At 36.0% G+C, this 13,390-nt stretch overlaps 1 protein-coding gene across 7 annotated transcripts in view; it reads right to left on the reverse strand.

The window, feature by feature from the left end:
* Positions 1 to 13,390, reverse strand: part of NLGN1 (neuroligin 1) — a 394,877-nt gene that overhangs the window by 163,762 nt on the left and 217,725 nt on the right. The window lies entirely within an intron of this gene.

A 13,390-nucleotide genomic window follows, 5' to 3' on the forward strand; every position in this document is an offset into this window, starting at 1 on the left:
TTTCTTTCTTTATTTATATTTATTTATTTATTTATTTATTTTATTTGACTTAATTTCCTAATTTTTTGCCTAAGGAATCTCTGAATAGGATTTGGGGATTTTTTTTTTTTTTCTCTTGGTCGAATACCATCTCATGCTTACATTACACCAGTAATTACAATCTAGTTTGTTCCTTACCAACAACACAGTATTTTCTAAGAATTATACTGTCAGATATCACAAATGCAGTCATTACATTACATCACAATTTCATCTGATGGAAATATAAGAATTGGTCTATCCCCATAACCTACAATTTATTTCCAGGTTTTAAGTAATATGGTGTTTTCAAGATCATCATTACTGAGTACTTTATGCAAATCCCCTTCTATAGTGTTACGTGTTAATGACCACAGCACTTTGATGAAAATATTTAATAAATGCATGTTTAAAGTTGTTTTAAGTTACACTAAATGATAAAACACCTCCATTCTCTCTTCCTTCCTTGGGTACAGGTATCTTTGCCACAGCTACGTTTCTTTTCATGGAGTACAAAAAAAGAGTTGTGAATTTTATACTGCACTGAACAACTGATTGTTTGTTGTGCTGAGCGTTAGTGCTGACCCAGTAGCAGTGTTTTACAGTCTGAAGATCAAAGTGCAGTTTGCACATCAAAATCAAATTCAAGCTTTTGTTTATTACTCTCTTAACCTTTCATCTGCACTTCATCTGCTTCACACAGCACTGAAAAACACAAAACCAAAACAATGTTCAGAAACCTTGTTTCAGTGAGTGATCTTTATTTCTTGACCTATCTTACTATTAACAAGTTCTTGAAATTCTTCAATCACTATGATTACAGTTATATTCCTTCTGAAAGGTGATTTAATATGTACAATATTTCTTTTTGTTTTCAAGAGAAAAAAAGAACTTGATTTGCCTGTGTGATGTTTATGTTAAGAACTCAATCTTAATGATAAATTTGATGAAGTAACGAGGTTTATCTCTAGCCTTGCCTTCTTATTTGTGCATTCTTTTAAAACCAACATTATTTTAGGGATTCTTAAAGCAAATGACACCAAAAGTATCAGTTATATGTAAAAACTCTCAAGGGAAAGGAAAACAAAACTATTAATCAGTTGTACTCTTATAGAGAAATTCCCAAAGATGTCTTTAAAACAGCATACTGCATTCTGCAAGTTGTTAAGCACAGGACATCAAACCTGCTTTTTGCCACTGCTTCATTCCAAAGCATTTCAGTACTTGCATTTACTGAGAAGCTGCTATTAAAAGCACCTTCAATCTGCTTTATACATGTCAACTGCAGAAAGCTATTAGCTGTAATTGGCAATTTATTTTTTTTTCCTTTTACTGCTTTTAAAGTATGATCAGGTTCCAAAAAGTAAGGTTTTAGAATTTTGCTAATGTACCCTAAGTGATGCGTTCACCAGTAGTGTAGGCAGTTTTCAGTGAAGAAACTGGTCTTCATCAACATATGCTTTTACAATGTGTATCAAGAGATGTAAAAAAAATAGGTGGTCAGGAATTGTGAAATTCTGTGGAAGAGGAACAGAGACTTGAGTGAGAGCAGAGAAGACACCTCCTGGCATGACTAAAACAAAGGAAAAAAACAGAACACCACATAGGTCAGTGATGGGAAGGCTGAACCTAAGTAATTGGTACCAAACCACAATGAGCCCACATTTATGAGCGCAGGTACACTTTATGCAGGAATCCTTCCTAAGAGAAAAAGCAGAGGTAAAATGGAGAGAAAAAATAGCATTCCACTCACTGATAACTTTCAGGCAGTCTTTACGACTCAAAATCAAGAGCTCCCTTCCAGAAAACTCAAATTCCAATTGAAAAAGCCCTAATAAGTAGACATAGATAATAGGCAGATTGAAGTAGAGTGGTTACTGCTTGACAGAAGAGCGTAGTTTGGAGGTTTTTCTGTTAGGTTTTTTTTTTTTTTTTTTTTAATGTGTGTGTGTGTCTAAGATTCCTTATAATGGGTTATTAATTTTCACATGAGTTCAATCTATAGCTTAGAAAGGCTTACAAAGATTGTCAGGAGTACAAAGATCAGACAGACAACCAGAGAACAATTCATTTGCCCCTGGTCATCCTTTTCTCAGCTTTTAAGATTACAGAATCACAACCCCAGGGTAGCAAGAACCTCTGCACGTTTGGTCTATCGTATCTTCTACTGAAGCATGGTCAGCTACAGCAGGTTACACAGGACCATATCCAGGTGGGGTTTCAGCATCTCTTTGGAATGGAGACTTCACAACCTGTCTGAGAAACCTGCTCCCGTGTTTGATCACCTCTACAGTGAAAAAGGTTTTCCTTATTAGGATTTCCTGTCATTTCCTGTGTGCTGCTTGTCCTTGTGCTAGATACCACTGAGATGAATCTATCTCCATCTTCTTTACGGCCTCCTGACAGCCATTTATACAGATTGGTAGAGAGATGATTGCAAGGCAGCCTCAGAGGGCTTACTGTTTCACAAATAAAGATCCATGCCCTTCCAGCAACAGCTGGATGCCAGATGTGATACCTTAGGGCATCTCCCATGCTATAAGACACCTGTGTGAGCAACACAATCATCCCACCCAACACAGCACCCAGGCAAGGGTAGGGGTTTAATGTTTACAGATTTTACTTTGAGTTCAACTTCTAACTGCTAGGGCTGGTTCATACGTAAACAGATGTCTCTGCATACGCAGGTGCCTTTTGTAAATACTCCTAGCAAGCTCAGCTCAGGAAAATAACTTGTTCAAGAGATTTTCTCCCAGAGACAGTGATCAGCAGGGCCAACCATTTTAACTCCCTGCAAAGATGCCTGTTTTTCAAAAAATCTTCCTCATCGTATACAAACTCAGATTGAAGCTAGCAAAAACCAAAGCCTTTCAATATGCTTCTGGTGCCCTGCATATCGCTCACTTGGCAATGGAAAGTTCAGAACCAAATTCTGGATGAATTTTTGCTGGGTTCTGCAACTTTGCAGGATGACTTTAACAACAACTAACTATTAGTGGACATTGATCGTCACAAGTAATTTTGTTTCTTGCAGAGTGAGATTGATTATCTTTACCTAACTCGTGCAGATCTCCAGGGAGGATATGCTGAAGAACCACACAGAATGTGATGGAAAACCTTTTAAAGGACTCAAAAGTTTTAGCAGCAAAAGACTAACTAAGCACTTGTGTAAATGAAAAGTGCACATCCCATGACAAAAGCTCTCCTCTGTGCAGCCAGGGAAAGGAACTTCATTCATCTATTTCAATCATCCAAATGCCAGTTTTCAATCATTAATGGGAAATAAACCTACTTGGTCCCATCCTTCCTTTTTGTTTTTTCTTTTGAATGTTAGAAGAGAACCACACAAGAGCAGAGGAAGACTCACACACTGCTAGTGTAATGGCAGTAGGCTACAAAGGTGATGGTAACAACAGGAATAAAAAGAAAACTAAGTACATGACCCAACCTTTCCTTGGAGCTCTGGGCAGCAGAACAAGAACCTCCATCAGAGGCATCAACAGCAACTGCTCCTGTGGACACTGCACACTGCACTGCCTCTTTGGTACAACACATGGTATTTTCTAATTGTGGCTGATCCTAAGAAGAATGGACAAGATTCTACCAAAGCTGAGGATCATCTAATGACAGCTGCTTGCAAGTGCCTTGCAAGAGGTCTTGTTTCTGTGGTAACCTGGAATTTGGAGTGGTCACACGACAACTCTATCTGAAAAAAATGTGTCCTTAAGATTATCCAGATTATTTCTAACTGTTGGCTGCATCTTTGATAAACCATAGCCATTTAATGCTATTTTTTCAATTCTGTATATCTGAAGAGAAAAAAGTAAATTTAAATTGAGCATTTATTGTGATTACTACTTCTTCAAAACTGCCAGTTCCACTACACTAAGTATCTTCCTGTTTGTAAATTTGCCCACAGTACTCTCAAAAGAAGCTTATCAACAAAAACATCTGCTGCCATGACTCAATTTGAACCTGAGATCAAAACACTCCCTATGATCCATCTTTACAAGGAAACCATCCAAAATCTACATGGAACTTTCAGAGGATGAAGAAATATTACATGCCCATACTGAGGGAAAGAAAAAAAAGAAAAAAAAAAAAAAATGCATTATTTTAAAGGTCTTTAAAAATGCAGTCTTGAATATCACGTTCTGATTGTTACTTCCATAGCATTCAGCTTAGAGACAACTGCAGACAGAAATCATTAAAGCAGATGCTGAATTTTGCAATTGCTGGACAATGCAGATAGAACCTTGCTGTCTATCGTAACACATAAAACATTTTCAGCTGGAGAAAACTCACATCAGAAAATAACTATATTAGCAACGTGAAAGCAAGTAAATTCTTTTTCTTTTCTATCAAGAAGAAAAAACAGGAAATAGTGAGCACTTTTCCATTTTCAGTTCTCTTTTAAATATAAATTTAAGAAGTTAATGAAAAACAAGATCTGGCAGTGTGCATCCAAACAGCTATTCATTATGACAACAGGAAAAACTCAGAGATTAAATTGTTTGTAAGCTTGGAACACTCCGGATGTACAGGTCTATGAAGTGTTAAAGGACAAAATTTTAAATTACCAGAAAGAAATGGTGAAAAGAATGTTAATATTCTTTTTATTGTGAACTTTTCCCTTTCAGTCTCCCATGAATTAGCCTTCCTATTTAAGGGCTGTATAAAAGGGAAAGGAAAATATTTAGAGAATTTTTTTGAAGAGGCATGTAATAATAAAGTGAGTAATTATAATAGCATTAGGACACTCAAGAGTGTATTTTACAGGGTCATTAATATGGTTCATGGGTAGCTGAAAGCACATGGCCTTTGGCCTCACGCCTCACAACACACATGGGGCACACATTAATGGCTCTGTAAAGCACACCCTATTGTGTCTCAGTGCTTTAATAAAGCCTTGCAGATGAAATGCAAAACCACTTTCAGTTGAGTCAGAGTACTTTCCTGACGTTGGAAGGGAAATTACAGCCGCAGAAGCAAATCAACTCCTGTGCAATACATTATACCAGCAAGTAGAGATGGAAACAAACTTTTGGGGAAAGAATTTAATTTACCCATATGTTTCTTGTTGAAATCAGTGAGAAGATACCAATTAATGTTCGCCAACTCCACGGAACATTAGAACCTAAGTAACAAAAACAAGCTAGGGAGATGCTTGCCTTTTCTTTTCTAAACTTTACAATCATAGAATCATAGAATCACTAAGGTTGGAAAAGACCTAAAAGATCACCCAGTCCAACCGTTCACCTATTCCCAATAGCTCCCACTAAACCAGGTCCCTCACCACAACATCCAGCCTTTCCTTGAACACCCCCAGGGTCGGTGATTCCACCACCTCCCTGGGCAGTCCGTTCCAGTGCCTGACCACCCTTTCTTTGGATCTAAATGGCACTGTGCCTCCTCTATTTCTATTTCATACTGAATACTTCATTATCACTTAATGAGAATCAAAACAACCTCAAAAATGTTTACAGCATACCTGCGGCAACGTAAAATCACTCAACCAGAATCCTGATGAAAAGTGCTGAGAAGGTGAACAGATCATGATGAATGTGGCAGATTTCATGAAATCAAACATTCAACAGCTAACAGAAATGTACAGTAAGGAATTGTTTTCAAAATCAGTGGAATTCCTGAACACATAGTGAATATCTCAGAAAAAGACTGCTCACCATTTTTATTTTATTACATTAGAATCTTGGCACATAAAACGTGAAATATTACTGCAGAGTAATGAAAAAGCCCAAGTATAACTTCTGTCTTCTCATTTTTGAGCAATGATAGACTCCCTGAAACATGCAGCAGATATTTCAAACACTTAGAAAAGATACATCATTTTACTTCTTTTCCAAACTATTTAGTTTGCAAAATGTAGAAAACAAGAGATACTGAAAATACTTCTACACAGACATCAATATCTACTGCTTATATTTGGTTGAAGGTAATTATTGTACTTCACATAAAAAGGGATATTTATCGATATTCATCATTTACCCAGTCTTCTGTAGGACTTCATCTAGCAGTTTGCCATGAAACACGCATATTCAAACTCAAACACAAAATAATAAGTATTTTTCAATATATCAGGAAGTGTAAGAAAACAGCACACCAAACAATGCACTCTTCTATATGTTCAATTTGGAAAGTAATGAAGGTTGCTGTATTTTAATGTACATTTTTCTGTGTTAGCAGAGGTAGTTATCTGCACACGGATCCCACTGGATTGAAGAACAAATCTATGACCTGTACTGCTGCCAAGAGTTTTGGACCTTCTAAATCTATTGCTCTGTGACAACTTCAAAATACAGAGCTTGCTCAATTGATTCAAAAATTATCACGAGGTATTACAGCAAAGAAGCATCAAATCAATATCTGAGCTAGCACCTCCAATTGTAAACTACATCACACATGCAGAAAACATAAAATTGGAGCAGCATTATGCATTTCAATAGGTTGAAAGATGTGAACATTTCAATCAGGATCCTTGTTTCCTTGTTACGTTATCCATTGCTTCCAAGGATCAGAAGTATACAAAACTGCTTCATTTAAACATCAGAAAAGTCGTGACTATTTCAACATACGTAACAAAATACAGTGAAATGGGGATTCAAAACTATGCTTCCTGCACTAACTGTGCTGTATCCGGGAAGAGATATAATGTAGATGCTGAGCTACAGCATATTTCTTAACGTTACATTATTATGATCTTAATAACTGCTTAATCTTTCTGCCTTGGTTGAAAATCAGAAGATTATTTCAGTGTTGGAATGCTCTGCAGTGAGATCAGATTGCATAGAAGTCCTAATTTATTCCCACTTCTTGGCTTACAGAACCTTTCCTGGGAAGTGTGGCATACTGGAAAATTCCGTTTGCTTGTGGGGACAGGGCCAACTTTGGTGCCCCAACAGATCTCAAGAAGCCAAAGGCTTAGAGTGCTGTGTAGAAAATAACACATTTTGAACACACGAAACATTTGTAATATTGTAGATGAGAAGCCATGTGCAGGGATCAACGACAGTGTAAAAGTAATTTGGACAAATATTACTTAGAGGAAAGTGCAGGTGCTACACATAACTAGATGGTAAGAATCACAGACTTCATGTAGGATAATAGGGTCAAAGATTTTAATATTTTTTTTTTCCTGAGGCAGTAAGATTTCCATAACTTGTCTTCAATGAACACTTTCCTATTTCACAAATATTATCAAGTTGAAGTTTATTATGAGTTCAAAGATTAATCTGGCAAAAATGAAATATCTTTATGATATGAATTAATAGCGATCAAGGGAACTTACATTACCAAAAAGCAATTTCTCTTTAGAGCAATGACACAAACTGTTCTTATACCAAAACAAATAGTTTTAAAGTTTGTTATTTGTTATTTTTTGTTTACCAAAAAAGAAGCCTAATGACAAACATTAGAACAAACCTGTTAGTTAAAGGGTACCTGTACCAAGACAGAAACCTTTTCAATGGCAAAATAATGTCTTTGTGCCCTGAAAAATAAAGAAGCGAGTATATATTCATCTATCTAAGCAGATGGATAATGTCAATTTGTTGTGCTAGAAAAAGCACAAATAGAAAAGAAATGGCTTATTTTAAAAGTGCACTATATATTCAGGGTTCCCATTTCATAAATATCTTGCATGCTGTGCACTGCAGTTGACCCTTTAAATGTATCTAGTCAATAACCTATTGTTTACTTCAAGTTCATTTTGTCATTTTGATGGTACAGATTCAAGTGTGGCAATCTTCCTTTCTCTGCTTCACTGCATACATGACTCCCTTTGGCTGATACTAGCTCACAAAAAAGCCACTAAAATGTCATTAATTAGAGCTGGTTTGAGATCCAAATGCTAATTCTATTAGCAGATCTATGAAATTAGGACACTGTAAATCTAGATGAGTTGTGCTTGGGCCTCCTGCAATCTGTGTTGACCTGAGGTTACCTACTATATTAAATAAGAATTGTCTAATACATTTTTAGAATGCTATGTGTAAATCAGACCGTGTGAAGTATGTCACCAGAGGGAATAGAAAGCTGCAGCACGCTTTTTATCTTAGCCTGTTCTATTTATCCAGTATTAAATTTATCTGGAGTGCTTCATATGAAGAAACAGCGATGCTCAAGGATAAGTTGGGGTCAGATAAAACCTTCAGGACAAGTTCCCTTCTGTGTCACCTCAAAATGATAAAATTTCATCTACAAACAAGTTAGTATTTTTATATCTAATAGAAACTTGTTACGAAGCTGTCAAGGGTCCCCAAAAGTATTTATGAATCACATTCTCTGTATGTTCATCCAATTCAGAAAACTTAAATGAATGATTTTCAACTGCACATTTTCATGTGCTTTGCTATTAATTTTCCATCTTTACTTTCAGTGTAATGTACTTTTAATTAGGCAATAATATATAATTTTCAATCCATCTATCATTTCTACTCAAATATATTAGTAACGAGAGAGTAGAAAAAGGCTCATCAGAGACCTCTTCGTGGTAAAGCAAAGCTGGAAGGAAATGCCATCTCCTGATAGTATCTTTAAGGTTTCATAAAAAGGTAATGGATGTGCTTGTCACAGTCACTAATGATCAAACATTTTCCCATTTTACTGGATATTAAATTGTGAACTGTAAAGGAAAACTTCATAGTCTAAGCCACACAGCCAAATAATCTCAGCTTTTCTTTTTTTCTTTTTTTTTTTCCCCCTCATGTCTAACTAACCACAAACCTTCTTATTCCACTGTTACATAAACTGAATAGTTACTGTGACGTGGAGAGGTGAAGAGGCTTATTTCTGAGGGGCAAGACAGTTCAGCAGACTGCAGAACAGGCCACAGATTATACAGGCAAAAATGCCTAAATGTCAATGAGGCAATTTTTGAAAGGGTTATGTCTAAAGTTAATAGATATTTTTGAAAGCATCAATTGAGTGGTACTGAAAACATATTTGAAAGATATCTTCTATTTAATAATTTCAGTACTATTACCATGATAGAAAGGCAAGGCAAGAAAACAACAAAAGCAAAACATTTTGTGATGGAAAAAGTACACAGTAAATGATTACCCCCCCAAAAAAAGAATCAAACAGTTTAACAAATTATATTAACATAGAATAAATCAGATCTAATTTGAAAGCACTGAAATAATTTAGTTTTCTATTCTGCTTAGGAAAGAAAATGAAAAGAAAAGAAGACAATGTCCTCCCGTCAATCACAGTGGAACTAGACTCCTGAAATCATGGAATCATTTGAGTTGGAAGGGACCTGCAAAGGTCAGCTAGACCAACTTCCCTGATGAATGGCCAGGTACTTCAAAATTGCTCTGATTTTATTTTGCTGTGTGTGCTCATCCCTACGTTTGATCCTGCAAATGGTCAAATAAGTAGTTCTTCAACCCATGGGTAATGGCAGAAATGCAGGGCCTGGGACAAATTGCCCAACATGTACTGCAGGGCTGAGTCTATATTTCATGCCACTCTTTTGCCTGTAACACACTGCTGCTTGACTCTATTATGTGAGGAGCAAAATATATTCTCAAGCCTATCTTCCAAACGCAAGTATTCTAACATGGATCAACAAATAATGTAAAAGCATAATAAGACTCATCCTCCGTTCACTTTATTGTTCACAAAGCTCTTAGAGTTGCTGACAAAAGTAAGAAGCAACTTTCGCTGCAGTGTTTTTGCTTTGCTTTCCTTTGCTTCAGTATTTTATTTTACACAACTGCTTCAGCCCACCATAGCCATCTGACACAACAAACTATTGAAAAATTGAAGTTTAGGCTGAAGAACACAATAGGACTCTAAGAATAGCTCCTGTCAAAAGCTCTGTGCATAAGCAACAATTTTCTTGTTGTGCTGCTTCAAATTGTGGGCAAACCAGGCTTTTATGTATCGAGAAGCACTGTACTTATGAGTCTCATTGATTTAAGTTCATTCATTGGCAAAATAAGGAATTAATATTTATGAGGATATCAGGCCTTTCAAACACAGTGCTACAGTAAAAGCATGAATAATTACCAACTGTCATTAAAAGTAACAAATGGCCAAAAAAAAACTTGGAATGACAGCTCACTGTTTCTGTGGGAAAAACCATTGCCTTGAAGAGGAAAAAATTGGGAAATTTAAAGCAGTGGTTTACTTAGAGATTCCTCTGAATTATTCTTCCATCTCTCAATTCAGTTTAATCATAAACTGCATTAAAAATGTTTTTCTTTCAGATCGATTAAAATCCAGTGGCCAAAAGATAATCAAAAGCAAGAAATAGAAATTAATAAAATGAATAAATGTGTATTCAGTTGGCATAAATCAGTTTACAAATTTCTCTTTCCTCTTGGAAACTTAAGCTAAAGGGGAAGAAGCCAATGCTGGCTTCTCCTTTTCAAAAGAAAGAACATAGGAAACAGCACTGGGGGTATTAAATCCATCTATCATGATCTTTGCCTGGATGTTAAATAAACTCTTTTTATAATCCCTTTACGTTTCTTTTATGAAATTTAAATAAAAAGCTCCTGCCTTTTTACCAGCTGGAGATATTTTAGATAAACATTTGAAAACTTAATTTAGTTGAGTTCAAAACCCAAATTTATCTTCAGATCTGTCTTTTCATAAAAATAAGCTATAAAACTATAAAAAATTTGCCTGCACTTACTTCTGTGCTGTCCTTCAAGGACATCAGACTACTCACTAGAAAAGATTGCTTGCACAAGACTCGCATTTAAAAAGATTGTAAAGAAGATATAAATAGTCTGTCTCCAATGGTTTCTTATTCAGTAGTCCCCAAGTTTCCAGGGCAAACAATTCTCTACTCCATCTCATCAATATCTAAGGAAAGATTCTAACAGACTTTCATTCTCAGACTTGCTTCAGACAAAGACGAAATTGGGTCAGAGAACTCTCAGGGTTTTTGTTTGGTTTATAAATGCACTTGCTCCACACTTCAATTTTTATTATTATCTTTACCAAAGACATTCCACTTCTAAGCATTCTAAAATTTTATAAAGAAGCAAATCTTGCATCTCTATAAAATGTACTGCCTCAAGCAGATTAATCTACAGGACAAAGATTGTTTCAGCTCAGAATAAAAAGAAAATACTCTGAACTGTACCAAGAGCTGCCTGCTATGGACTTAATAGCAATAATGAAAAGAATCCAATATAATAGCATATCCTCCCTTCCCATCACTATCAGTTTGGACAAAAACTCTAAACATTTCCTTCATCGGATTTCTTGCTAAGAAATGTCACAGGGAGAGTCCTGGTTAAACCAATGGCAGAATTCCTAAGACTCACATGGATCATCTACATTAAGGTATTCATCCACAAAGACCGATGCAAGAAACACAGCCACGAGAAATGGGAAGACAGGCCCTAAATCTTCTCCTGTGGAGAAAGAATCCCTATATTACCTTTCAAAGAAAGAATCCTTATATTATTTTCCCCATACAGCCAAGCATTTTACACAGCAATGAATTGACATCTAGTCTTCCCACAAGCCATGGACAGAGAAGCTGAATCTTATGGGATGTGAGTCAGGTAAGGGAAGCTGAGAATTTGTCAGCTACGTATTTGTAAAAACGTATCTTTTTTAATGCCACTGAAAAGAGTAATGTTCTGCTGTACCATTATGGACAAGCATTTCTGTACACTGATGAGTACAAGTTTGAAAACAAAAAAGCTGATATCTTGTATGATTACACAAGAGTCCAACTCTGAGGTTATCTTACACAATTGTCTACACACTAGGAAACACAAAGAAACCTGGAAAAAAAAAAATGCAAACTGTGCAAATTTTGTTTTCTGATTGCCAGCATGTTTCTACGCTGCCCATCTAGAGATATGTAACCATTATTTATTGTATACCTGGCAGATGGCACTGTACCAGAAACAAAATACCTGACTTTTATATATAGTTAAAAAATACATTTATTTTACTAAGAAAGCACTACAAACTTGATAAAGGATTATTTTAGTTGGTTTGAAAGTAGTCTTAAGTATACATGCCAATCACCAGATTCTGCTGTGAGTTTCAGAAGTTTTACTGCAATAGGTCCCACTTGAAGGAAAAGTAACATTCTGCTCCCTGAAAGCTCTGTAAAGAGCACAAAGTTCAAAGAAGCCCAAAAGCACAAACACAAATGGAAACCTCCCAGGCTCAGTAAGACGTTAGCAGTGGGTTACCTCAGGGATCAGTCTTAAAATTCCAAAAGGAAAAGCCATTACTGTTAGAAAGAAATTCTCATCTTTCAAGCAATGAGCACTTTCTAACACTGCAACTGCCAGTAAATTTAGGAACCAGACCACATAATTTATTAAAACAAACAATTCCTTCAGATGACGGCGACCATATTACTGAACAGAGTACCCTTCTGGTATAAAATACACATGAATGTTTGAAATATGAAGGACAAGCACACTTGTTTGTGTATAGTCACAGATTAATAACCACAGCACTAATATATGCCCAAGGACTCAAAGTAAATTGGGAGACAAACATGAAAAACATCAGTATTTTCTTCCTTAAAGAAGTACATCACAAATGAAACCTCCAGCCAGATGCTAAGGAGATAAGTCCAGCAACAGTCATTTTTCTGATTGTTTTGGAATATATTGCATCCTTGTAAAAGGCAACTACCATAGATTAGGTCTTCAAGATCTAAGTCAAAATCCATTCCCAGTAAAAAATAAACTGTTTTCAGATAGCAAATTTTAATACACATGGCACCACCGGAGATTAATTGCAGAGATGATGAAGCAGGAAAAAAAAAACAAATCAATCATTATGCTGATTGATTTCAAAACAGAAATAAACCAAGTGCTGATGAAATAAAATGACCATACAAAAGAACAACAGAGTAGCAGACCTTGCTGTTGCCCACAAACTGAGAGTTCACTGATCTTCAGAACCAACTTGCTGCTCTGAATGACACCCGGCTTATCAACCTACTTCAGATGTTACAGGGAACCTATGCAAGTACTGCAAAATTACTCTTCTGACTTTCAAAATATCCGAGAATTGAAACCCTACCTGCAGGAGCCTTAGCAAGTAACACTGCAGTAGAACACACAGAACAAAACAAACAATCACATCACTGCCATAAGACCTGTCAGACTTTTATCATATCTGTGGCCTTGGTGAACAAATAACAAAGTACATTTTTTAGAAATACAACCAACCAGAGACATACCAGTCAAGTCTACCAGCAGCATCAGCATATCCTATTCACCACAATTGAAACAATCAGAAATAACTCTATTACTCTACAATTTGGTTTAGAAAAGAAGTATTGGAGTTAATTGAATTCTAACCACAACTCATTTTAAAACCACAACGGAACTCAAAATAAATAGGCGTACAGTGT

Source organism: Tympanuchus pallidicinctus, unplaced genomic scaffold (genome assembly GCF_026119805.1).
Source record: "Tympanuchus pallidicinctus isolate F22 unplaced genomic scaffold, pur_lepc_1.0 scaffold22, whole genome shotgun sequence".
Classification (NCBI taxonomy): Eukaryota; Metazoa; Chordata; class Aves; order Galliformes; family Phasianidae; genus Tympanuchus; species Tympanuchus pallidicinctus.